The 25,440-nt window shown below is 38.3% G+C and overlaps 1 long non-coding RNA gene and 1 pseudogene across 2 annotated transcripts in view; both read right to left on the bottom strand.

The window, feature by feature from the left end:
• LOC134740271 (uncharacterized) overlaps positions 1-25,440 on the bottom strand; it is a 332,371-nt gene that overhangs the window by 2,806 nt on the left and 304,125 nt on the right. The gene's annotated exons all lie outside the window — the stretch shown is intronic.
• Positions 484-1,275, bottom strand: LOC129008706 (zinc finger CCHC domain-containing protein 9-like; annotated as a pseudogene).

Genomic DNA, 25,440 nt, shown 5'->3' with positions numbered 1-25,440 from the left:
GAACAAATAATTAATGATATTGCTCTTATCAAATTAAATAATATACATCAATGGGAGACAAAGATGTTCTCACCACCAAATTCATATAAATAAAAATATTTTGTTACATACTTACATGTAAATAGCTGTCTTTTTTTTTTTTTTAACAATATAACCCAAAACGCCCCTTTGTTTAGGGGTGTTTTACCTTTATGCATAATTTTGCTTTTATTAAAGATGACTGTTACAGTCATATCTAAGTTCTGCCTCTTAAAACATGTTCTTAGATAATCCATTTAATCATCTTATTCTTTTCTTCAATTTTCTCCGAACAGTTGTAGTACTATTTGATGGACAGAATAAAGGAAACTGTTTTTGACCACACCCAGATCATGCTGATATCTACAGTAAACTCCTGGCTACAAGGAAGCCCAACTCTAACTTATGAAATGGGTGTAGTTTAGAAAGTAACAATGAGGTGGTAACTAAGGATAGTGCTAGCTGTTAACAAATAATAACAACTTAAGGTATTTTTGTTTTGGGTTTCTGCCATTCAGGTGCATCCAAAATTTCTTCATAGTCTGCACTCATTCCCTTTGCCCAGTGACCGACTGTGACCGTTCGATCTGAATTCTGACTTTCAGGGTAATCTTTCTTTAAATGTTTCACAGAGCCACAAAGTTTGCAACCACCACCATCAGCACAGAGTCTTTTGGGATTATCAGGACAATATCTAGAGGTTCCCCATTTCTCCACAAACAAAACATTTTGCAAAAGGAAATTCACCAAGAGCCAGGATTTCGTTCTCTGTGGACCCACACCTGTAACATTCCAGTGCCCCATCTCGATTTTCAAGGGCAGCAGGGCAATCTGCAATTCCATGATGAGATTTTCTACAATGGAAACACACTGTTACATTTTTCTTTGCCACTTGTCCTTTTAATCTTCTTCCTTCCCATCGACTGTCTTTCTTTAAAGCAACTGCAATTTCTTCCCTTACTTCCTTACCGTCTGTGGCTATAATTTGCCTATTATGAACCATCTGTGAATTCTGTCTTAGGTATTCCATGACTGCATTCACATCTTTATTTAAGTACTTTTTTTTTTCTCTTTGTTCTTTATGTGTTTTCCTTGGTGTGCATCATTTTTAAGGGATAGCCTACTGGCTTCAAGTTGTTTATCCTTTGGTAGGTTCTGGCTTGTCCCCTCAAAGGATCCTTTCTTCATGTCCTCTAATGATGTTGCAGGCAAAGGTTTCTTGTTATATGCAGTACTAGCTTGTGCCCACCTGGTCATGCTTTCATCAGAGGTAGCTCACTGTGCTGCCACGCAATTTCTTACCCCCCAACTCTCTTATTTTTAACAGATATGAATGATTTAATAATTATTTTCTTCCTATAACCAGTAAGTAAATGAGAAGCATGTATTTAAGGAACGGACATCACATTGCCAGCTTGCCCTGAGTCCCCACCAGACATAGCCCAGCTATGGTTTGTGTCATGTTTAATTTGTTGGAGTTCCTACAGCACGCTGTTGTGCATCTCTCTACATCTGTACTGTGTATTCCCTTTGTTGGAAATGCCTCCCTCAGTCCAACTCACTCTTTATGTTTTTGTGTTTAGATTAAGTGTTACCTTCCCCAGGCAACCTTCTCTGTTATCCTCCAACTACAAATTGGATCAATTGTCCTTTATCAGGGGTCTGAAGCAACATAATAACATAACAGCTCAATTGCATTTAACATAAATTTATTGAACAGATAACTCAAAAAATAAATGAGTGAACATTGGGTTATATAAATTCCTTTGCACTTAGTGTTAATAAAGCTATCCTGTATCTCTTAAGAGACCTAGGCTTTTCCCTTTATGTCAATGTACAAAATAAATTTTACTTCATGATGCCACAATTCTCTTTTCTTAGCAAAACAGCACAATGTAAATGCAGTTATTTTATTAAATGAGAATTAATGTCAAAGACACATGTTCCAACCTAGATTTAAAGATTCTAAATGCTCAGATACTTAATTATCTGGAGGTCTCTAAACTGTGATTACAAATGATTAGAATGAAATTTAGTTGTGGTATTTATCACCTGTAAATATTCGATGTTCCTGTGTATTCTAATTTTGACTATTTTTTTTCTCTGAAATATTCCCTTTAGTTGACTCAAGCAATGGCAAAGACAGATGTAAATGAGGACTCAGTCCTGAGAATTAAAAAACAGACAACAACACAGGTGTCAAAGAAAACAATGTAAATTATAGTTGCTGGGACTTTTCTTACAAAGCTGTTCAATGTCCTAAGATCAGAGCAACTCAAATATGAAAACATCTCAAAGGGGTTATATCATAATGTTCTTGTCACATACTGTAACAATGCATGAGTGCTGGGGCATGCTATTTGGCCAGGCTGCTGGAATTTAATAGATTCTACCTGAAAGTGTCACAATCTTCAGGGTAGGAAGACCAAATGCTTGCTCTTGGGTACAAGTTATGGCTTTGTCACTATCAGCTGTGTCACCTTAGTCAACTCATTTTAACTTTTGAATGTTAGCTTACTTACTTGTACAACAGAGATAATTCCATCTTCCTTAGAAGTTTCTATAAAAATGAACTGAGAAAATGAATATATGGGTGCCACAAGAGAGGGTTAGCTGTTTCCTTTGTAATGTAAGGATATTTGGGGGGAAAAATCCAAATGCTATTGCTGTCACTCCACAAACAAAGACTTTTTAATGACAACAAGAATATACCCTAGAACTTAAAGTATAATACTTTAACACTGTGAATCTTCTCTACCAATGTTCCTCCCTTCTCCATCCTCCTTTTGACAGACATAGCTCTGCTATACTAAAACAAAGTCTCTAAGCTCCTTCTATTCCTTCTCTTTTTCCTCCTTCTCCTCATCGGTAGGTGAAACTCGCTTTCGCAGATACTTGTATTTTATGAACCCATACTATTATTTTAATGGAGCCCTAAGAGGGTTAGCTGTTTGCTATGCAATGTAAGGATATTTTTGGGGAAAAACATCCAAATGCTATTGCCATTACTCCACAAAGAAAGACTTTTTAATGACAACAAGAAGAATATAATCTCAGGAAAAAATGGCTCTTTAAGTTAAATATTTTTTTAATATATACATATTATTATAGTTTAAGTTCTAGGGTACATATGCATAATGTGCAGGTTTGTTACATATGTATACATGTGCCACGTTGGTGTGCTACAACCATTGACACATCATTTAACATTAGGTATATCTCCTAATTCTATGCCTCCCCGTTCCCCCACTCCACAAGAGGCCCTGGTGTATGATGTTCCCCTTCCTGTGTCCAAGTGTTCTCATTGTTCAATTCCCACCTGTGAGTGAGAACATGCGGTGTTTGGTTTTTTGTCCTTGCGATGGTGTGCTGAGAATGATGGTTTCCAGCTTCATCCATGTCCCTACAAAGGACATGAACTCATCATTTTTTGTGGCTGCATAGTATTCCATGGTGTATATGTGCCACATTTTCCTAATCCAGTGTATTTATCCAGTGTATCATTGTTGGACATTTGGGTTCGTTCCAAGTCTTTGCTATTGTGAATAGTGCCACAATAAACATACGTGTGCATGTGTCTTTATAGCAGCGTGTTTTATAATCCTTTGGATATATACCCAGTAATGGGATGGCTGGGTCAAATGGTATTTCTAGTTCTAGATCCCTGAGGAATCGCCACACTGTCTTCTACAATGGTTGAACTAGTTTACAGTCACACCAACAGTGTAAAAGTGTTCCTATTTCTCCACATCCTCTCCAGCACCTGTTGTTTCCTGACTTTTTAATGATTGCCATTCTAACTGGTGTGAGATGGTATCTCATTGTGGTTTTGATTTGCATTTCTCTGATGGCCAGTGATGATGAGCATTTTTTCATGTGTCTTTTGGCTGCATAAATGTCATATTTTGAGAAGTGTCTGTTCATATCCTTTGCCCACTTTTTGATGGGGTTGTTTTTCTCTTGTAAATTTGTTGGAGTTCATTGTAGATTCTGGATATTAGCCCTTTGTCAGATGAGTACTTTGCAAAAATTTTCTCCCATTCTGTAGGTTGCCTGTTCACTCTGATGGTAGTTTCTTTTGCTGTGCAGAAGCTCTTTAGTTTAATTAGATCCCATTTGTCAATTTTGGCTTTTGTTGCCATTACTTTTGGTGTTTTAGACATGAAGTCCTTGCCCATGCCTGTGTCCTGAATGGTATTGCCTAGGTTTTCTTCTATGAATTTTATGGTTTTAGGTCTAATATTTAAGTCTTTAATCCATCTTGAATTAATTTTTGTATAAGGTGTAAGGAAGGGATCCAGTTTCAGCTTTCTATATATGGCTAGCCAGTTTTCCCAGCACCATTTATTAAATTGGGAATCCTTTCCCCATTTCTTGTTTCTGTCAGGTTTGTCAAAGATCAGATGGTTGCAGATGTGTGGTATTATTTCTGAGGGCTCTGTTCTCTTCTATTGATGGTACTGGTATCAAAACAGAGATACAGATCCTGTTTTGGTTACTGTAGCCTTGTAGTACAGTTTGAAGTCAGGTAGCATGATGCCTCCAGCTTTGTTCTTTTGGTTTAGGATTGACTTGGCCATGCGGGCTCTTTTTTGCTTCCATATGAACTTTAAAGTAGTTGTTTCCAATTCTGTGAAGAAAGTCATTGGTAGCTTGATGGGGATGGCATTGAATCTATAAATTACCTTGGGCAGTATGGCCATTTTCACGATATTGATTCTTCCTACCAATGAGCATGGAATGTTGTTCCACTTGTTTGTATCCTCTTTTATTTCATTGAGCAGTGGTTTGTAGTTCTCCTTGAAGAGGTCCTTCAAGTCCCTTGTAAGTTGGATTCCTAGGTATTTTATTCTCTTTGAAGCAATTGTGAATGGGAGTTCACTCATTATTTGGTTCTCTGTTTGTCTGTTATTGGTGTATAAGAATGCTTGTGATTTTTGCACATTGATTTTGTACCCTGAGACTTTGCTGAAGTTTGTATCCCTATCAGCTTAAGGAGATTTTGGGCTGAGACAATGGGGTTTTCTAGATACAAAATCATGTCATCTGCAAACAGGGACAATTTGACTTCCTCTTTTCCTAATTGAATACCCTTTGTTTCCTTCTCCTCCCTGATTTCCCTGGCCAGAACTTCCAACACTGTGCTGAATAGGAGTGGTGAGAGAGGGCATCCCTGTCTTGTGCCAGTTTTCAAAGGGAATGCTTCCAGTTTTTGTCCATTCAATATGATATTGGTTGAGGGTTTGTCATCGATAGCTCTTATTATTTTGAGATATGTCCCATCAATACCTAATTTATTGAGAGTTTTTAGCATGAAGTGCTGTTGAATTTTGTCAAAGGCCTTTTCTGCATCTATTGAGGTAATCATGTGGTTTTTGTCATTGGTTCTGTGTATATGCTGGATTACGTTTATTGATTTGTGCATGTTGAACCAGACTTGCATCCCAGGGATGAAGCCCACTTGATCATGGTGGATAAGCTTTTTGAGGTGCTGCTGGATTCGGTTTGCCAGTATTTTATTGAAGATTTTTGGATCGATGTTCATCAGGGATATTGGTCTAAAATTCTCTTTTTTATGTGTGTGTCTCTGCCAGGCTTTGGTATCAGGATGCTGCTGGCCGCAAAAAATGAGTTTGGGAGGATTCCCTCTTTTTCTACTGATTGGAAGGATTCCCTCTTTTTCTACTGATTGGAAGAGTTTCAGAAGGAATGGTACCAGCTCCTCTTTGTCCCTCTGATAGAATTCGGCTGTGAATCGTCTGGTCCTGGAGTTTTTTTTGTTGGTAAGCTAGCAATTACTGCCTCAATTTCAGAGCCTGTTATTGGTCTATTCGGAGATTCAGCTTCTTCCTGGTTTAGTCTTGGGAGAGTGTATGTGTCGAGGAATTTATCTGTTTCTTCTAGATTTTCTAGTTTCTTTGCGTAGAGGTGTTTCTAGCATTCTCTGATGGTAGTTTGTATTTCTTTGGGATCGGTGGTGATCTCCCCTTTATCATTTTGTACTGTGTCTATTTGATTCTTCTCTCTTTTCTTCTTTATTAGTCTTGCTAGCAGTCTATCAGTTTTGCTGATCCCAGCTCCTGGATTCATTGATTTTTTGAAAGGTTTTTTGTGTCTCTATCTCCTTCAGTTCTGCTCTGATCTTAGTTATTTCTTGCCTTCTGATAGCTTTTGAATGTGTTTGCTCTTGCTTCTCTAGTTATTTTAATTGTGATGTTAGGGTGCCAATTTTAGATCTTTTCTGCCTTCTCTTATGGGCATTTAGTCCTATAAATCTCCCTCTACACACTGCTTTAAATGTGTCCCAGAGATTCTGGTATGTTGTCTCTTTGTTCTCGTTAGTTTCAAAGAACATCTTTATTTCTGCCTTCATTTCGTTATGTACTCAGTAGTCATTCAGGAGCAGGTTGTCCAGTTTCCACGTAGTTTCGCAGTTTTGAGTGAGTTTCTTAATCCTGAGTTCTAGTTTGATTGCACTGAGGTCTAAGACACAGTTTGTTATAATTTCTGTTCTTTTATATTTGCTGACGAGTGCTTTACCTCCTACTATGTGGTCAATTTTGGAATAAGTGCGATGTGGTGCTGAGAAGAATGTATATTCTGTTGATTTGGGGTGGAGAGTTCTGTAGATGTGTATTAGGTAAGCTTGGTGCAGAGCTGACTTTACTTCCTGGATATCCTTGTTAACTTTCTGTCTTGTGGATCTGTCTAATGTTCACAGTGGGGTGTTAAAGTCTCCCATTATTAATGTGTGGGAGTCTAAGTCTCTTTGTACGTCTCTAAGGACTTGCTTTGTGAATCTGAGTGCTTCTGTATTGGGTGCATATATATTTAGGATAGTTAGCTCTTCTTGTTGAATTGATCCCTTTACCATTATGTAATGGCCTTCTTTATCTCTTTTGATCTTTGTTGGTTCGACGTCTGTTTTATCACAGACTAGGATTGCAAGCCCTGCCTTTTTTTATTTTCCATTTGCTTGGTAGATCTTCCTCCATCCTTTTATTTTGAGCCTATGTGTGTCTCTGCATGTGACATGGGTTTCCTGAATACAGCACACTGATGAGTCTTGACTCTTTATCCAATTTACCAGTCTATGTCTTTTAATTGGAGCATTTAGCCCATTTACATTTAAGGTTAATATTGTTATGTGTGAATTTGATCCTGTCATTATGATGTTAGCTGGTTATTTTGTTCATTAGTTAATGCAGTTTCTTCCTAGCCTTGATGGTCTTTACAATTTGGCATGTTTTTGCAGTGGCTGGTACTGGTTGTTCCTTTCCATGTTTAGTGCTTCCTTCAGGAGCTCTTGTAAGGCAGGCCTGGTGGTGACAAAATCTCTCAGCATTTGTTTGTCTGTAAAGGATTTTATTTCTCCTTCACTTATGCAGCTTAGTTTGGCTGGATATGGAATTCTGGGTTGAAAATTCTTTTTTTTTTAAGAATGTTGAATATTGGCCCCCACTCTCTTCTGGCTTGTAGAGTTTCTGCCAAGAGATCAGCTGTTAGTCTGATGGGCTTCCCTTTGTGGGTAACCCATCCTTTCTCTCTGGCTGCCCTTAACATTTTTTCCTTCATTTCAACTTTGGTGAATGTGACAATTATGTGTCTTGGAGTTGCTCTTCTCGAGTAGTATCTTTGTGGCATTCTCTGTATTTCCTGAATTTGAATGTTGGCCTGCCTTGCTAGGTTGGGGAAGTTCTCCTGGATAATATCCTGCAGTGTGTTTTCCAATTTGGTTCCATTCTCCCCATCACTTTCAGGTACACCAATCAGACATAGATTTGGTGTTTTCACATAGTCCCATATTTCTTGGAGGCTTTATTCATTTCTTTTTATTCTTTTTTCTCTAAACTTCTCTTCTGGCTTCATTTCATTCATTTGATCTTCAATCACTGATACCCTTTCTTCCAGCAATCGAATCGGCTACTGTACCTTGTGCATTCGTCACATAGTTCTCATGCCATGGTTATCAGCTCCATCAGGTCATTTAAGGCCTTCTCTACATTGGTTATTCTTGTTAGCCATTTGTCTAATTTTTTTTCAAGGTTTTTAACTTCGTTGTGATGGGTTCAAACTTCCTCCTGTAGCTCGGAGAAGTTTGATCTTCTGAAGCCTTCTTCTCTCAACTTGTCAAAGTCATTCTCCGCCCTGCTGTGTTCCCTTGCTGGTGAGGAGGTGTGTTCCTTTGGAGGAAGAGAGGCACTCTGATTATTAGAATTTTCAGTTTTTCTGCTCTGTTTTTTCCCCATCTTTGTGGTTTCATCTACCTTTGGTCTTTGATGATGGTGATGTACAGATGGGGTTTTGGTGTGGATGTCCTTTCTGTTTGTGAGTTTTCCTTCTAACAGTCAGGACCCTCAGCTGCAGGTCTGTTGGAGTTTGCTGGAGGTCCACTCCAGACCCTGTTTGCCTGGGTATCAGCAGTGGAGGCTGCAGAACAGCGGATATTGGTGGACAGCAAATGTTGCTGTCTGATCGTTCCTCTGTAATTTCGTCTCGGCGGAGTACCCGGCTGTGTGAGATGTCATTCTGCCCCTACTGGGGGTGCCTCCCAGTTAGGCTATTCAGGGGTCAGGGACCCACTTGAGGAGGCAGTCTGTCTGTTCTCAGAGCTCCAGCTGCATGCTGGGAGAACCACTACTCTCTTCAAAGCTGTCAGATAGGGACATTTAAGTCTGTAGAGGTTTCTGCTGCCTTTTGTTTGGCTATGCCCTGCCCCAACAGGTGGAGTCTACAGAGGCAGGCAGGCCTCCTTGGGGTGATGTGGGCTCCACCCAGTTTGAGCTTCCTGGCTGCTTTGTTTACCTACTCAATCCTCAGCAGTGGCAGACGCCCCTCCCCCAGCCTCACTGCCGCCTTGCAGTTCAATCTCAAACTGCTGTGCTAGCAATGAGTGAGGCTCCGTGAGCGTGGGACCCTCCGAGCCAGGCGCAGGATATAGTCTCCTGGTGTGCCATTTGCTAAGACCATTGGAAAAGTCCAGTATTAGGGTGGGAGTGACCCGATTTTCCAGGTGCTGTCTGTCACCGCTTTGCTTGGCTAGGAAAGGGAATTCCCTGACCCCTTACGCTTCCTGGGTGAGGCGATGCCTCACCCTGCTTTGGCTCATGCTTGGTGCCCTGCACCCACTGTCCGACAAGCCCCAGTGAGATGAACCCAGTACCACAGTTGGAAATGCAGAAATCACTCACCTTCTGCGTCGCTCACACTGGGAGCTGTAGACTGGAGCTGTTCCTGTTCAGCCATCTTGGAACCCAAGTTAAATATATTTAAATTTTTATTGTGAAAAATTAACTACTTGTGTTGATTTCCTTTTACTCATTGTACCCAGTGACTGGTGGCAGTTTTATTGGGGACCAGCACTTGTCTGCACCCTAGCATATGGAACAATAGACCCCAGAAGTCCCATCTCCTAGTGGACATTTCCTAGGCACAGCAGTGGCAGGATGTTATAGAGCCCAGGTGCCTAGGTGACTGGGCATGTCTTCCCAAAAGCTAAGGAAGCCAATTAAGGAGAGTTGTGTGGCTTTACATGCCTCAAATATGTCAGAGTAATACCTTGTAACAGGGATGCTCTTTAGTCTTTCAGAATCAGCACTAAATTAGTATTTTATTTGAGAGGTAGGTAGGGATAAAGAGAGACAGAGAGAAAAGAGAGAGATTTCCAAGTAGCATTTGAAGACTTCCAAGTCCTCTACAATGGCTTAGGCTGAACTACAATATGGATGCATATGCATGTGTTGCTGTGGGTATGTATTTGTGCATATGTTTACATGTGTAGGTGTGAGTGCATGTAGATGTGAATGTGTGTATGCACAGAGGGGTTGAAGAGCAGTTATTAGACACATCTGATTTTGCCAATACCTTCAGGTGCTAACCTTCCCTCAAAAAGAGCTTTCTTTCAGGTTGATAGGTGCAGCAGAACCACCATGGCACATGTATACCTGTGTAACAAACCTGCAAGTTCTGCACATGTATCCCAGAACTTAAGTTAAATTGAAAAACTATAAGAGCTGTCTTTAATGCATGCTATAATATGGGAATTAGAGGGGGTGGAGCCAAGATGGCCCAATAGGAAGAGTTCCAGTCTACAGCTCCCAGCATGAGTGATGCAGAAGACGGGTGATTTCTGCACTTCCAACTGAGGTTCTGGGTTCATCGCACTGGGGAATGTCAGACAGTGGTTGCAGTGCACTGAGCATGAGCCGAAGAATGGTGAGGCATTGCCTCCCCTGGGAAGCACAAGGGGTCAGGGAATTCCCTTTCCTAGTCAAAGAAAGGGGTGACAGATGGCACCTGGAAAATCAGGTCAGTCCCACCCTAATACTGCACTTTTCCAATGGTCTTAGCAAACGGCACACCAGGAGATTATACCCTGTGCCTGGCTCGGAGGGTCCTATGCCCAGGGAGCCTCACTCATTGCTAGCACAGCAGTCTGAGATCAAACTGCAAGGCGGCAGTGAGGCTGGGGCAGAGGCGTCCACCATTGCCGAGGCTTGAGTAGGTAAACAAAGTGGCCAGGAAGCTCAAACTGGGTGGAGCCCACCTCACCCCAAGGAGGCCTGCCTGCCTCTGTAGACTCCACCTCTAGGGGCGGGGCATAGCCAAACAAACAAAAGGCAGCAGAAACCTCTGCAGACTTAAATGTCCCTGTATGACAGCTTTGAAGAGGGTAGTGGTTCTCCCAACACGCAGCTGGAGATTTGAGAACGGACAGACTGCCTCCTCAAGTGGGTCCCTGACCCCTGAGTAGCCTAACTGGGAGGCACCCCGCAGTAGATGCAGACTGACACGTCACACAGCAGGGTACTCCACCGAGATGAAACTTACAGAGGAACAATCAGAGAACAACATTTGCTGTCCAGCAATATCCGCTGTTCTGCAGCCTCCACTGCTGATACCCAGGCAAACAGGGTCTGGAGTGGACCTCCAGCTGAGGGTCCTGACTGTTAGAAGGAAAACTCACAAACAGAAAGGACATCCACACCAAAACCCCATCTGTACATCACCATCATCAAAGACCAAAGGTAGATGAAACCACAAAGATGGGGAAAAAAACAGAGCAGAAAAACTGGAAACTCTAAAAATCAGAGCGCCTCTCCTCCAAAGGAACACAGCTCCTCACCAGCAACAGAACACAGCTGGATGGAGAATGACTTTGACGAGTTGAGAGAAGAACGCTTCAGAAGATCAAACTTCTCCGAGCTACAGGAGGAAGTTTGAACCCATGGCAAAGAAGTTAAAAACCTTGAAAACAAATTAGACAAATGGCTAACTAGAATAACCAATGCAGAGAAGTCCTTAAAGGACCTGATGGAGCTGAAAACCATGGCATGAGAACCACATGACGAATGCACAAGCCTCAGTAGCCAATTCAATCAACTGGAAGAAAGGGTGGCAGTCATGGAAGATCAAATGAATGAAATGAAGCAAGAAGAGAAGTTTAGAGAAAAAAGAATAAAAAGAAATGAATAAAGCCTCCAAGAAATATGGGACTATGTGAAAACACCAAATGTATTTCTGATTGGTGTAGCTGAAAGTGACGGGGAGAATGGAACCAAATTGGAAAACACTTTGCAGGATATTATCCAGGAGAACTTCCCCAATCTAGCAAGGCTGGCCAACATTCAGATTCAGGAAATACAGAGAATGCCATAAAGATACTACTCGAGAAGAGCAACTCCAAGACACATAATTGTCACATTCACCAAAGCTGAAATGAAGGAAAAAATGTTAAGGGCAGCCAGAGAGAAACGTTGGGTTACCCACAAAGGGAAGCCCATCAGACTAACAGCTGATATCTTGGCAGAAACTCTACAAGCCAGAAGAGAGTGGGAGCCAATATATTCAACTTTCTTAAAGAAAAGAATTTTCAACCCAGAATTCCATATATAGCCAAACTAGGCTTCATAAGTGAAAGAAAAATAAAATCCTTTACAGACAAACAAATGCTGAGAGATTTTGTCACCATCAGGCCTGCCTTACAAGAGCTCCTGAAGGAAGCACTAAACATGGAAAGGAACAACCAGTACCAGCCACTGCAAAAGCATGCCAAATTTTAAAGACCATCAAGGCTAGGAAGAAACTGCATTAACTAATGAACAAAATAACCAGCTAACATCATAATGACAGGATCAAATTCACCCATAACAATATTAACCTTAAATGTAAATGGGCTAAATGCTCCTATTAAAAGACACAGACTGGCAAATTGGATAAAGAGTCAAGACCCATCAGTGTGCTGTATTCAGGAAACCCATCTCACATACAGAGACACATATAGGCTCAAAATAAAAGGATGGAGGAAGATCTACCAAGCAAAAGGAAAATAAAAAAAGGCAGGGGTTGCAATCCTAGTCTCTGATAAAACAGACTTTAAACCAATAAAGATCAAAAGAGATAAAGAAGGCCATTACATAATGATAAAGGGATCAACTCAACAAGAAGAGCTAACTATCCTAAATATATATGCACCCAATACAGGAGGGCCCAGATTCATAAAGCAAGTCCTTAGAGACTTAGACTCCCACACAATAATAATGGGAGACTTTAACACCCCACTGTGAACATTAGACAGATCCACAAGACAGAAAGTTAACAAGGATATCCAGGAAGTAAAGTCAGCTCTGCACCAAGCTTACCTAATACACATCTACAGAACTCTCCACCCCAAATCAACAGAATATACATTCTTCTCAGCACCACATCGCACTTATTCCAAAATTGACCACATAGTAGGAGGTAAAGCACTCGTCAGCAAATATAAAAGAACAGAAATTATAACAAACTGTGTCTTAGACCTCAGTGCAATCAAACTAGAACTCAGGATTAAGAAACTCACTCAAAACTGCGAAACTACGTGGAAACTGGACAACCTGCTCCTGAATGACTACTGAGTACATAACGAAATGAAGGCAGAAATAAAGATGTTCTTTGAAACTAACGAGAACAAAGAGACAACGTACCAGAATCTCTGGGACACATTTAAAGCAGTGTGTAGAGGGAGATTTATAGGACTAAATGCCCATAAGAGAAGGCAGAAAAGATCTAAAATTGGCACCCTAACATCACAATTAAAATAACTAGAGAAGCAAGAGCAAACACATTCAAAAGCTATCAGAAGGCAAGAAATAACTAAGATCAGAGCAGAACTGAAGGAGATAGAGACAAAAAACCTTTCAAAAAATCAATGAATCCAGGAGCTGGGATCAGCAAAACTGATAGACTGCTAGCAAGACTAATAAAGAAGAAAAGAGAGAAGAATCAAATAGACGCAGTACAAAATGATAAAGGGGAGATCACCACCGATCCCAAAGAAATACAAACTACCATCAGAGAATGCTAGAAACATCTCTATGCAAATAAACTAGAAAATCTAGAAGAAACAGATAAATTCCTCGACACATACACTCTCCCAAGACTAAACCAGGAAGAAGCTGAATCTCCGAATAGACCAATAACAGGCTCTGAAATTGAGGCAGTAATTGCTAGCTTACCAACCAAAAAAACTCCAGGACCAGGCGGATTCACAGCCGAATTCTATCAGAGGGACAAAGAGGAGCTGGTACCATTCCTTCTGAAACTCTTCCAATCAATAGAAAAAGAGGGAATCCTCCCAAACTCATTTTTTGCGGCCAGCAGCATCCTGATACCAAAGCCTGGCAGAGACACACACATAAAAAAGAGAATTTTAGACCAATATCCCTGATGAACATCGATCCAAAAATCTTCAATAAAATACTGGCAAACCGAATCCAGCAGCACCTCAAAAAGCTTATCCACCATGATCAAGTGGGCTTCATCCCTGGGATGCAAGGCTGGTTCAACATGCACATATCAATAAACGTAATCCAGCATATACACAGAACCAATGACAAAAACCACATGATTACCTCAATAGATGCAGAAAAGGCCTTTGACAAAATTCAACAGCACTTCATGCTAAAAACTCTCAATAAATTAGGTATTGATGGGACGTATCTCAAAATAATAGGAGCTATGTATGACAAACCCACAGCCAATATCATACTGAATGGGCAAAAACTGGTAGCATTCCCTTTGAAAACTGGCACAAGACAGGGATGCCCTCTCTCACCACTCCTATTCAACATAGTGTTGGAAGTTCTGGCCAGGGAAATCAGGCAGGAGAAGGAAATAAAGTGTAGTCAGTCAGAAAAAGAGGAAGTCAAATTGTCCCTGTTTGCAGATGACATGATTGTATATCTAGAAAACCCCATTGTCTCAGCCCAAAATCTCCTTAAGCTGATAGGCAACTTCAGCAAAGTCTCAGGATACAAAATCAATGTGCAAAAATCACAAGCATTCTTATACACCAATAACAGACAAACAGAGAACCAAATAATGAGTGAACTCCCATTCACAATTGCTTCAAAGAGAATAAAATACCTAGGAATCCAACTTACAAGGGACTTGAAGGACCTCTTCAAGGAGAACTACAAACCACTGCTCAATGAAATAAAAGAGGATACAAACAAGTGGAACAACATTCCATGCTCATGGATAGGAAGAATCAATATCGTGAAAATGGCCATACTGCCCAAGGTAATTTTTAGATTCAATGCCATCCCCATCAAGCTACCAATGACTTTCTTCACAGAATTGGAAACAACTGCTTTAAAGTTCATATGGAAGCAAAAAAGAGCCCTCATTGCCAAGTCAATCCTAAGCCAAAAGAACAAAGCTGGAGGCATCATGCTACCTGACTTCAAACTGTACTACAAGGCTACAGTAACCAAAACAGGATGGTACTGGTATCAAAACAGACATATAGACCAATGGAAGAGAACAGAGCCCTCAGAAATTATGCTGCATATCTACAACTATCTGATCTTTGACAAACCTGACAAAAACAAGAAATGGGGAAAGGATTCCCTATTTAATAAATGGTGCTGAGAAAACTGGCTAGCCATATGTAGAAAGCTGAAACTGGATCCCTTCCTTACACCTTATACAAAAATTAATTCAAGATGGATTAAAGACTTAATTCAAGATGGATTAAAGACTTAAATGTTAGACCTGAAAGCATAAAAACCCTAGAAGAAAACCTAGGCCATACCATTCAGGACACAGGCATGGGCAAGGACTTCATGTCTAAAACACCAAAAGCAATGGCAACAAAAGCCAAAATTGACAAATGGGATCTAATTAAACTAAAGAGCTTCTGCACAGCAAAAGAAACTACCATCAGAGTGAACAGGCGACCTACAGAATGGGAGAAAATTTTTGCAATCTACTCATCTGACAAAAGGCTAATATCCAGAATCTACAAAGAACTCAAATTTACAAGAAAAAAACAACCCCATCAAAAAATGGGCAAAGGATATGAACAGACACATCTCGAAAGAAGACATTTTTGCAGCCAACAGACACATGAAAAAATACTCATCATCACTGGCCATCAGAGAAATGCAAATCAAAACCACAATGAGATACCATCTCACACCAGTTACAATGGCCATCATTAAAAAGTCAGGAAACAACAGGTGCTGGAGAGGATGTGGAGAAACAGGAACACTTTTACACTATTTGTGGGACTGTAAACTAGTTCAACCATTGTGGAAGTCAGTGTGGCGATTCCTCAGAGATCTAGAACTAGAAATACCATTTGACCCAGCCATCCCATTACTGGGTATATACCGAAAGGATTATAAAACATGCTGCTGTAAAGACACATGCACATGTATGTTTATTGTGGCATTATTCACAATAGCAAAGACTTGGAACCAACTGAAATATCCAACAATGATAGACTGGATTAAGAAAATGTGGCACATATACACCATGGAATACTATGCAGCCATAAAAAATGATGAGTTCATGTCCTTTGTAGGGACATGGATGAAGCTGGAAACCATCATTCTCAGCAAACTATCACAAGGACAAGAAAACAAACTCCGCATGTTCTCACTCATGTGAGCAATGAGAACACTTGGACACAGGAAGGGGAACATCACACACCGGGGCCTGTTGTGGAGTTGGGCGTGGGGGGAGGGATAGCATTAGGAGATATACCTAATGTTAAATGTTGAGTTAATGGGTGCAGCACACCAACGTGGCACATGTATACATACGTAACAAACCTGCATATTGTGCACATGTACCCTAAAACTTAAAGTATAATTTAAAAAATGTGAATTAGAGGCTCTATGAGAAGAACCATGGTTTTCAAATCAAAGACTGAATTCCAAATGTTCTCATACATCAAAGACCTAAGGCTAGCCCATGTGGCTTAGAGGTGACAACGTATCATCAAATAGCTAAATAACTGACCATGGTTCTAAAGGGACTAAAACATTTTTTCCTTGTCTCAGCCTTCAAGTGGCAGGTCACTGCTGAAGACTTGAAGGAAGAGAGATTAACCCTTTAAGATATTTGGTAAATTCTATCACCATAGTTTGTATATATTCCCCTACTATTGAACTGAGATTGCTAATAAAATCAGAGAAATCAAGGTTTAAATTCTAGCTTTGGCATGTGTGAACTTGGGCCCGTTATTTACTTTCTCTGGGCCTCAGCTTCTGCGTCTGTGAAAAGGGCCATCGCAGTGGATTATCTCACTTACAATGAAGGATAATTGTGAAAATTAGAAATAATAAATCTGAAGAGCCTGTCACTGTGCCTGCCACATCAAAGATTTCCAATAAAAGCTAACTTAATATCTTCACTCAGTTATATTCATTATATCAGGAAAGATGCCAGACGCCAAGTGTAGCAGGGCAGCTTTTACATTTAGGAGCATTTAGTTTAGGTTCATGGATGTTTTCATAACCTTAAGTGAATGACTGTTTCCTTCTGCCACCATTATTTCATCTGAAATACGATCAGCTTATGCTAGTTGATTTCTAAGGCATTTTAAGCTCTGACATCCTGTTTTTATGGTACTATGAAAGAATTAATTGGCATGGGCTTTAGTAGGAGCCTCTCTTTTTCTTTTCCTTCACTCTTCTACATCCTTACTGCTCCTTCCTTAATCAACCATAGCACTGACTTCATTCCTATTCTCTTTCTCTGTTTTCTACCCTTCCAATCCACTGACAACCCCATTGTCAAAAGGAATTTTTGGAAGCTCCAATTTATTAAATTGCTCCAATTCAGTAAAATCTGAATTGCTTTAAGTCTCAATCCCTTTTTTCCATTTGCAGACTAAACCCTTTGTTAGAGTAAGATTTAAAGTTTTGCAATCAGCCTCTGTCCACATTTTTAAATGTACTTCATTAGACTAATATTTTAATGCCTATGACTTTAAGCCAAAATAAAAGTAATGCTAATTGCAAAATTGTAGAAAATTCAGGTCATAATCAGATACAATACAAAATCAAAAAGTTAAAAACCATTCTTAATTCTACTCTCGAAAGAAAACCAGCAACGTGGTGTGTATTATTCTAGTTTTATATCCATTCACACCTGTGGTCAGATGTAAAATTTAAATTTACCCATTTGTCTTTTCAAGATACCTTGTAACTCTCTTACATTTGTCTAGCTAGTTCAGAGGCATCCACTGCTCCAAAAGAAGAGAGCCATTAAAACAGAATGCAAACAGAAAACAAAGGTTTAAATAATTAGGCATATGAACTAACATTATTTAGAAGTGAGTGATTTGTCAGATTTTCTACCTCTCTGTTCTGCTCCAATGCCCTTCCTTCAAAAACAAACAAACAAAAACACCCCCAAACCCTACTAGAAGTCCTGAGGCATAGGGGATGATAGGATGCTCAAATGGGTTTGGCTACGTAAGTGTGAGAAGTCCCGTATGTCACACGTTAAAGTAGAAATTGGGGACCCAGAAAGACTCTAAATATCCACCACCATCCATTTCATGGAAGGTGTAGAGTAGAAATGACTGTGTAAGATATCCAGACAGAATCATTTCTAGAATCTCTCAGAGGTTCCTAAGGCCCAAGAGTGGTCTGGAGGTGACCACATATTTGCTGTGAACTAGAGATGGGAGCAGAAGCAGCTGAGAGAAGAGTAGGCACAGAGAACCTTCTGGGAGGAAGAGGATTCAGCACAGAGCTGTAGGGACCAAAAACGGAAGACTACAGGGGAACTGGGTGTTTCACAGATGCCAACATGGACAAGAGACAACGACCACAGACCAAGTGCCTCTCCTCACTATGGGTTGGCATTGTGTAAATCTCACAGAATTTGCATCTAACCCAAATACAAACATGCTTCATTTTATTGTGGTTTGCTTTATTGGGCTTTGCAGATAATGCTTTTTGTTTTTTTGTTTGTTTGCAATTGAAGGTCTGTGGCAACCCTGCATCAAGCAGGACTAGCTTACCATTTTTCTAGTAGGATGTGCTCACTTTGTTACCATTTTTAGCAATAAAGTACTTTTTAATTAAGATATCTATGTTTCTTTTTAGAATAATGCTATTGCATACTTAATAGACTACAGTATAGTATAAACATAACTTGCATATGCACTGGGACACCAAAGAATTCCTGTAACTTATTGTGACATTTGCTTTATTATTGTGTTCTGAAACCTAACCGGCAATATTTGCAAGGTATGTCTGTATATGAGGGAAAGACTTCTTGAATTGAATGAAATTTCATTTCTACCAACTGGCCAAACAGGAAATCAAAACAGAAAATGGGTTTATAAATGGAAAAATAAGTTACATTTTTGCATACTCAACTTTGTGAACTAAGATTCACAGAATTGTAGAACTATAGTTCTTTTCCTTAGACTTACTGGTCTCTAAAGTGATCATGCCTTTAATGTAGGACACATTCAGTTGCCTCTTTCTGAAATACTGCCACATCCTTCATTTCTCCAATTAAAAATATCTGCTCCATCTTTAAGACCTCTCTAAATAAAATGATTTGCCCTTTCACAGGCCTCTCCCAAATCTCCTAAGTATGGTGAATCCTCTTACACTACACAAACTCCCAATACAGCAGTTATTTTCATAACCATTATTATTACGTGTATTTCACTAAACCAAGATGGGCGAGAAAATGAGACCTTATCTTCTATCCTTTGTTTCTCAAGGCTTAGCACAAAGCCTTGGCATCTTGCAGACCTCAGTGTATCTTTGTTGAATAAATGAATAGAAGGGTGATAACCTGAGGATAATACCAGAGGGGAAAAACCAGAGAGGCAATGATGAGTAGAAAGATGTTGTAGAGTTCAAGTCATCTTGTTTTTTAGAAAGCAACCTAGCCATGTATCATCAACCCACAAATCCAGTTATAATAACAATAAAAATAATTTAAATTATCTATTTGTCTTTGCTTCACTCAGTGGTCTACAGTGAACAAATCTTCTCCCAAAGAAGAGCGAGTATCTGGACTTTCCATTTCCCTAATTAAATTTAGAGACATCTCCAAAATAGGAAAAATGCTCAATTCTGACAATTGTCTTTTAGCTCTTATTCTGTTCCCATGGGGTATTGTAAATTTCCCTTATCCTGATTTCTTAGATCTTGGCTGCTTTGAATCTATTTGACTTTTTCATTTCATTCATTTTTAGGACTTTCTTTTGGCTTATGTGAGAATTACCCATTCCAATTTTCTGGATTTTAGAGCCCCGCTATTGGACTAGTTCCCAGGTTCCTTGCATTAAAGGAATAAAACAAAGATGCAGCCAACTCCGCAAGTCATGGTCCCCTCATTTACAAAATTACAGAGTTAGAGCTCAATGGATGTAAATTCTTTTCTATGAAAAGTGAGAATGATTATGCCAGAATCATCTGGGGGACATACTTCACACACAGACTTGTGGACATTCCTCTAAGTGAGAATTGTGAGTGTGCCCAGGGTGGGTCCTGTTATCTTCAGCAGTCATCGGACAATTTAGACTTTCAGCCAGGTCTGAAATCCACTCACTCCTGTAGGTACTCCCTAGTGTTCCTTCTAGTCTATTATAAATGATAATACAATTGAGAATTTCAGCTCCAGATACCAGCAGGGAAGTTTATTTTGAGACAGTGCCCCTCAAGTCTTAATCTTTACATTTCCATTGTGGGAATAACTCTTGATGTTGAGAATGGCTGAACTGAGGTGAGCATGAGAGCAGGCAACCTAAGCATAAACTTTAGGTTTATACAGCGAGTTGCTAATTCTTAAAGCCTTTTATTTTTATTATAACATTCAATCCTCTTTATAACGCTAGAATTCATCAGGAAGGAGGTTACTGTTTTTTTGTCTTTCTCATTCTTCATATAAGGTAAACTAGGCAGCAGATTAGACTAAGACCATGTCACAATTTATGCTGGTTAATTTGTGAACAGAGCCTCAATCTGACATTAACTAACTCCAACCAACTATGCTGCTTTTCTCTCTCTTTTTTTTTTTTTGTATTATCTGGGTAAATGTCCAATCTTTCTTTCCTGCTACATTTTTTTCTTATTAGTATTACTAGAGATTTATCAATATTATTTATCTTTTCAAAGCACTGGATTTTTTGTTTGATCTTTTCTACTGTTTTTCTGGGTTTTTTTAAATTTATTTTATTCCCTTTTGCTCTTCTCTTTAATATGTCTTTTTTGGATTTAATTTGCTCTTCTTTTTCTAGTTTATTAAGGTGAAACTATAGATTATTGATTTGACGACTTTGATTTTTTGAGGTAAGGTCTGGCTATGTCACCCAGGCTGAGGTGTAGCTGGGGTATAGTGGCACGCTCATAGCTCACTGTAGCCTCTGCCTCCCAGGCTCAAGTGATCCTCCCACCTCAGCCTCTTGAGTAGCTGGGAATACAGGCATGAGCCACCATGCCTAACTAATTTTGATATTTCTTTTCTTTTTTTTTTTTCTTTTTCTATCTCTTGTTGGTACAGAGGGGGTCTCACCATGTTGCCCAGGCTGGTCTCGCACTCCTGGGCTCAAGCTATCTTAGCTCCTCGGCCTCCCAAAGTTCTGAGATTACAGGTGTGAGTCACCATGCCTGGCCCACTGTGCTGCTCTTTAAGATCATTTTAATTCTGTTTTAAGATTTGAGAAGGACAAACTATGCCACTAAACAATTGTAGTCATTTAAGTTGAAAAATATCAAGCAGTCTTTATGTTGCCTTAGTTTGTTTCAACTTCTTTATTTCTATATTGATGTCAAGGAGTGTGTGTGTGTGTGTGTGTGTGTGTGTGTGTGTATGTATGTGTTACCCCAGTGAAGTAATTGCTGCAGATCCCTGAAGGTCACATACTTTTGGATTATTTTGTATGTGAATGTGTGTGTGTGTATGTATCAATGGATTTTATCTACCCATAACTCTGGATTCACAGCACTCATAATTGAAGAGACAGCAATGAGAACCATACTCATCCTATAGCCAACATTCTAAATATCTAATTAAAAACTAGCAACTTAATGGGAGCTCTAATGGGGGAGTTCCTGAAAGAAATACATTTTAAGCTAGGTTTGGTTGGGAACTGAGTGACAAAGACACACTTGATCACAAAAAGCAATGCCAGATACTCTAAAATGAATAGTATTCGTTATCTGGCAGGTACTAAAAATAAACTCATTTAGTAAAGTGCAACGTTAAAAAAAAAAATGAAGGACTTCTGTTTCTGGGAACATGGTGTAGAAGTACATTTCCCTATTCATCCCACTAAGTACAATTGAAAACCTTATATTTTATATAAAATAAATATAGTAATACTCTGAAAGGTAGAGAAAAGAAGTCAGACCAGCTAGGGACCTAAGGATCCAAGGAGCTACAAAGTGGTGAATTCTAGGGTTTTCTTTTCGCCTTATGTATACTTGCCTTGGAGTTGAAGAACCCAGCAATCTGGAAATGCCCATGGTCACAAACAATTTTAAAACACCAACAAAATCTTGTGGGTTTTTTTTTTTTTCTGGCAAACAAACAACAACAACAACAAAAAAAAAACAAAAAAAAAAAGGAAAAGAGCCACAGAGAAGAAAGAAAGAAAAAACAACCTTTCAAACAATAACCCCTCTACTGCAACCTAATGGCACTGAAAAGAACTGTGGCCTCTCCCCTATGGATAGCAGTGAAGGCAAGTGGGAGACTGGACTTCTCCCTTTGCGAGGCTGTAAAGAAGCACCACAACAACCCTGCTGGGGTAGTGCCAGAGAGGGCTAAGGAAGCTAAGACGTTCATCCCACCAGCCAGTGGTGAGTCTTCCCCTACCCGTTATGGTGTCAGTGTATACCATATGGGGAGGCTGAGCTTCCAACTTCACACCAAGATGGTGTCAAAGCCAGCCTAGTAGAAAGTCAGGATTTTAACCCCTGCCCAGCAGTAATGAGTCCACCCCTACCATAGTGTCAGGAAAGATCCCATGAAAAGCTGGAATTCCCATCCCCAAAAAGCAATAACAGGGAGTCCCCATCTCAGGTGTTAAAGAGGCCAAATGGGGAATCTGAACTTTTACCTTCACTTACAGGTAACAAGATGATAGAGAAAGCTAGCTAAAACAGAAGGGTTAAATAAGTCCCAGTATCTCAGTATATAATGTGAAAACATCCAGTTTTCAATTCAAATCACTTATTATATGTAAAGCCAGAAAGATCTGAAAGTGAATAAAAAAGATATTCAACAGATACAAAAACCAAAATTCCAGAAATGTTAGAATTACCTGACAAGACTGTAAAGCATACATGATTAAAAAAAAAAAACACTTCAATGAGCAATTACAAACATACCTGAAACAAATGAAAAAATAGCACCAGCCAACCAATAAAAACTGCCAGTGAAGTAATAGAAGATATTATGAAGAACCAAATGGAGATTTTAGATCTAAACCTAAAATAAGTAAAACACTCAGTAGACAGGCTTAACAGCAGAATTTTTCCAAATGGATCAATTATTTGAAAACATAAACTACCACCACTCGCCTAATACAAAATAGATTATTTCAATAGTCATAACTATTCATGAAATTGGATTTATAATTTTAAAACTCCCTCTAAAATATCTCCAGGACCAGATGGTTGCATTAGATAATTCTAGAAGAATTAAAGCCAATTTGACACACTGTCTTACAGAAAATAGAAGAGGATGAAATACTTCCCAGTACATTTTATGAAACTGATAATGCTCCAATATAAAAACCAAGCAAAGACAGTACAAAACAGATAAAATCCACAAACCAATATCCTCATAATATACTTAACAAAATACTAGCAAATAGAATTGTTATATATGTATTTTATATATATATAGTATATATATTTTATATATATATTATATATAGTATATATATTTTATATATATATTTTGTATATGTATTATATATATTTTGTATATATATTATATATATTTTATTATATATTATATATTATATATATTTTATTTTATATATTTTATATATAATATATATTTATATATTTTATATATTATATATATTTTTTATATTTTTTATATATTTATATATTATATATTTTATATTTTTATATATATATTTATATATTTTATATATTTTTTATATATATTTTATATATTTTATATATATTTATTTTTTATATATATATATAATGACCAAGTAAAAGTTATTTGAGGAATGCAAGCCTGGTTCTATATTCTAAATCAATTAATGCAATTACCATATTAATAGGCTAAAGAAGAGCAGTTACCTGATCATATCAATGAAAGCAGAAAAGGCATTTGACCTAACTCAATACTCATTCAGATAATAATTTCAGAAAAGTAGTTGGTTAAGAAAGAACATCTACAACAAAGCTTGTATGTATAATTATACTTTATGATTAAAGACTGAATATTTTTCCCCTAAAAGCAAGAATAAGGCAAGGATATCCATTCTAACCACTCTTATTCAACATGTTGCTAAAAGTTCTAGCCATTGTAATAAGGCAAGGAAAGAAATGAAAATGCATACAAATCTAAAAGGAAGAAATAAATGCAAATGCCATGGTTGTGTACATAGAAATTACCAAGCAATTTACAAAAACAAAACACAAAACCTCCTAGAAATAATAACCAAGTTTAGGAGGGTTGCATAATACAAAATAGACATTCAACAATCAATTATAATCCCATACGGTATACACTTCAGTTCTCCCCAAATTGATAATCAGGTCTAATGTAATTTCTATCACAATCCCACCAAGATTTTTTGTGGTTATAGACAAAACTATTCTAGAATTTATATTGGAAGGCTAATGAGCTAGAATATCTCAAACTATTTTAACAAAGAAGAATAAAGTGGAAGGAATACATCTACCCAAATTTCAAAATTTACTTTTTAGGTACAATCATTAAGACTGTGTGTGTGGTACTGATGGTGTGGTATGGATGGAGTGTGTCAGGACTGGAGGGGTAGGCACATAAATCAATGGGCCAGAAGAACCCAGAAGTATTTCCATACAAATGTACCCAACAGATATTTTGACAAAGGTGCAAAAGCAATTTAATGGAGGAAAGATTGCTTTTTCAATAAATGATGTTGGAGCAATTGGACATCCAATAAATAATAAATAAATAAAAATAAAACTTGGCTTGTCTCACACTTTCTACATTAATTCAAAATGGAACATGGGCTTACATATAAAATATGTAACTATCAAGCTTTTAGAATAAAAACATAAGAAAAAAATCTTTTAAGTCTAACTAGGCAAAGAGTTTACAGACTTGACACCAAAAGCATGATCCATAAAAGAAAAAAATTGATAATTTGGACTTCATAAAGATTTTTAAAATTTGTTTTGCAAAAGAACCTACTGAGAAGATGAAAAGATAAACTACAGAGGAAAATATATTTGCAGCCTACAAAGAACTAGTATTTTGATTATAATAAAGAATTCTCAAAAATCAACAGCAAATAAAAATAGCAAACAATTCAATTAGAACATGGGCATAAGACATAAAGAGACATTTCACCAATATACAGATAGCAAATAAGCACATGAACGATATAAAACATCATTAGCCATTAAAGAAGTGTAAATTAAAACCACTCTGAGTGAACAAAAATCAATTCTAAGTGGGGGTGCATAATGTTTCATTCCATTTACATATCATTCTTCAAATGACAAAATTATAAAATGAAGAAAAGGTTCGTGGATGCAGGAAGTAGGGGTGGGGAGTGGGTGTGACTGTAAAAGGACAAGAGAGATCCTTATGGTAATGTAAATGTTCTAAATCTTGTCTATATCCATGTCAACATCTTGATTGTATTATACTATAATTTGTCAAGAGGTTACCATTGAGGAAAACAGTAAAGGCTACACTGGACCTATCTGCATTATTTCTTACAACTTCATGTGAATCTATAATTAATTCAAAATAAAATGATTAATATTAAAATAATAATTAACTGTAACTGGTTCTTATTCCAAAAAAGGAACAAAATTAATCTCAGGACAGAATAACAAACTCCACAGATATCTATGTGAAAAAGAAGTCTTCCGAAGGGCATGGTCTGAAATGAGAAAGGATGAGGGTGAAGAAGGTTGAATTATCGAAAAT

This window comes from Pongo pygmaeus, chromosome 9, assembly GCF_028885625.2.
Source record: "Pongo pygmaeus isolate AG05252 chromosome 9, NHGRI_mPonPyg2-v2.0_pri, whole genome shotgun sequence".
NCBI lineage: Eukaryota > Metazoa > Chordata > Mammalia > Primates > Hominidae > Pongo > Pongo pygmaeus.
Note: the sequence above shows the minus strand (reverse complement) of the source record. Positions and strands in the feature narration are given on the sequence as shown.